This window comes from Pinus tabuliformis, chromosome J (assembly GCF_031772625.1).
Source record: "Pinus tabuliformis cultivar Carrire ecotype Pingquan chromosome J, CPIR1, whole genome shotgun sequence".
NCBI classification, from domain to species: Eukaryota; Viridiplantae; Streptophyta; class Pinopsida; order Pinales; family Pinaceae; genus Pinus; species Pinus tabuliformis.
Genome location: NC_142295.1, coordinates 777,163,743 through 777,166,911, shown reverse-complemented (window position 1 = coordinate 777,166,911; position 3,169 = coordinate 777,163,743). Strand labels below are relative to the sequence as shown.

The following is a 3,169-nucleotide window of genomic DNA, read 5'->3' as shown; positions in this document are numbered from 1 at the left end:
AAATACGGTTGTGGAAATTTTACTCCCTCGCAAACACTAAGATGAAGTCTTGGAATATTGTAGGGCTGCCAACTAATACGCACCTAAGATGAAGTCTATGCAAATTATTCTTATTCTTCCCACTTATTTCCACACCCACTACACGCAAATTATTCTTCCCTCGTATTTCCATACCCTGCCTTTACAAATGATTCCTCACTTGACCTCACTTTTACAATTTACACTCTGCTCTTCTCTCTAAATATGGGCGAAATTACAGTGAATTCTTCATCGGTGTTCAACCAGCACAGAGATTAAGCTAATCCCATCCTCCTTTATCAAGTCCCCCTAGCCTGGTTTTTCTGCTATCGTGTATGATATGGCGAATACCAAGGCTTCTTATGCACTCGTTTTAGTCATCATTACTCTATTGTTACCGATGCGGAGTTCAGACTCGTTGGCTGCGTCTGGTGATGATCAGGTAAAGATCAAATCCTATATTGTTTTCATGGATAAATCCATGAAGCCCGATCATTTCAGTCTGCATGAACACTGGTACCCTTCAATAATACACCAGGTTTCTGGATCCAGGTCGGATCCCACTGCTATGCTATATATGTATGATACAGTAATCCATGGCTTTGCTGCAAAGCTTACCAGCACGGAGGCTCAGGCAATGAAGAATATGGATGGATGCCTATCTGTAATTCCAGACTCCATCAATGGAGTCCATACTACTCGAAGCCCAGAATTTCTGGGGTTGAGCTCTACTCATGGTCTATGGCCACTCTCACATTACGGTGACGATGTTATCGTGGGCGTGCTGGATACAGGAATATGGCCCGAAAGCAAGAGCTTCAGTGATCAAGGCCTTACGCCGGTGCCTTCCAGATGGAAGGGAGAGTGTGAAGTGGGTGACGAGTTCAATGCTTCCCACTGTAACAACAAAATCATTGGAGCCCGCTACTTTCACAAAGGATATGAAGCTCAGTACGACGATCTCGACGAAAATAATGATATCAGATCTGCTCGAGATGCCGAGGGCCATGGTACACATACTTCGTCTACTGTCGCCGGCTCGGAGGTGCCTGGGTCGAGTCTTCTTGGCTTCGCCCGAGGAACGGCTAGAGGCATGGCCACGAAAGCCAGATTGGCCGTCTACAAGGTCTGCTGGGCAGAGGGTTGTGCCGACTCCGACCTGCTCGCAGGGATGGAGAAGGCAGTTTCCGACGGAGTGGACGTGATATCTGTATCCATTGGCAGCCGTAGTAATCATGTCCTCCCTTATTACGAAGATTCTATAGCGATGGGAGCTCTTGGAGCCGTTGAGAAGGGTATTTTTGTGTCCTGTTCCGCTGGTAATAGAGGGCCGATTCCTTCTGCAATTTCCAATACGGCACCATGGATAACCACCGTAGGCGCCAGCACCATCGACAGAGAGTTCCCGGCTCCCGTCGTTCTGGGGAACGGCAAAAGCTACACAGGCTCCTCCCTTTACAAAGGCAAGACAGCGGGCAACGAGCAATTGCCTTTGGTGTACGGGAAAACAGCGTCGGCTATTCATGAGACCGCAAATCTCTGCCTGGAGGGAAGCCTTGACCCCACTATGGTTCGTGGAAAAATTGTGGTCTGTGATCTTGGAGTAGAGGGAAGGGCGGAGAAGGGACTGGTCGTGCGACGAGCTGGCGGTGTGGGGATGATTCTCGCCAACGGCCTCGATAACGGAGAGGATTTGTCGACCGACTCTCATGTGTTACCCGCAACGAGGGTCAGTTTCAAATCCGCAGAAGACATTAAAGCGTATATCAACAGCACCAAAAATCCGACAGCATCAATTGAAGCCGATGGTCTCACAGTGGTGGGTAAAGCACGAGCTCCGGTGGTAGCTAGCTTCTCGTCCAGAGGGCCGAATCTGGTCGCTCCGGAAGTCCTTAAACCGGACCTGGTTGCTCCGGGCGTCAACATATTGGCAGCGTGGACTGGCGACGCCGCTCCAACCGACTTGCCTTCTGATAAGAGAAGAGTAGATTACAACATCATATCTGGGACTTCGATGTCGTGCCCTCATGTCACCGGCATAGCGGCTCTCATACGCGCTGCGCGTCCGACATGGACACCCGCTGCAATAAAATCGGCTCTCATGACATCAACCGTGCTACTTGATGATACTGAACGCCATATCATCGATTCAGTCACCGGTCGACCAGCAAACGCCTTAGCAGTAGGCGCGGGTCATGTGAATCCCAGTGCTGCCTTGGATCCAGGCCTCGTTTACGATCTGGGGTTTGACGAGTACGTTAAGTTTCTGTGTAGCCTAAATTACACCACCAAGCAAATTCATCTTCTGGCAAGGAAGGCGAGCTCCTGCCCCAACCTACCAGCGCATCCGGACGACCTCAACTACCCATCATTCTCTGTGGTGTTTAAACCGCTTAATTTAGTTCGAGTTGCGACAAGAACTGTGACGAATGTCGGGGGAGCCCCCTCTGTGTATAAGATCGTAGTTGAGAGCCCTCCAACTGTAAATATAATCGTGGAGCCCAGCACACTGACCTTCGGGGAAAAGAACGAGAAGGCGAATTTCACAGTCACATTCGAAAGCAAAATTGCATTCGGTTTCAAATCTCGCGAACGCCAAAGCTTCGGGCAAATTTCTTGGCAATGCGTCAAGGGTGGAGCGCAGGTCGTCCGAAGTCCGGTAGCCATAACCTGGAAAGTTGACGGTGAAACAGGCACATAAAATTTCTGTTAGTCCATAATTGTATTTGATGCCTCTAGGAAAACAGAGTTATGTTTTTAAATAAGAAATGATATGATCAATCCTTGAAGATGCTGCACACTTTGTTAGATTTAGATTTAGATGGGTAAAGGACATCAATCAAAATTTGTACTTTTAAAACTCCATCCAATCATCATCCCGTTTTCTTGCATTTCCAACGTTATTATTCTTCCAATTTCTAATAAGCTTTTTACTCTGATATTGAAAAAATTTAATGGGATTGAACAGAGAAGTTTATTGTATAGCTTAGTGTTAAAGTTTTTCTAATTTTTAATATGTGTTTTATTAGAAAATTTTAATGTGATTGAACAGAGAGGTTCATTCAATAGAGCTCAGTGTGAAAGTGATGTGTAAATAGATTTATATTTAATTTCAACAATGTATCTCCTAAAATAAAAATAAAATATTCTC

General features: G+C 46.5%; 1 pseudogene; it reads left to right on the top strand.

The window, feature by feature from the left end:
* Window positions 1-251: 251 nt before the first annotated feature.
* LOC149229026 (subtilisin-like protease SBT1.7 pseudogene) lies at window positions 252-2,917 on the top strand (annotated as a pseudogene).
* The last annotated feature ends 252 nt before the right edge of the window (window positions 2,918-3,169 follow it).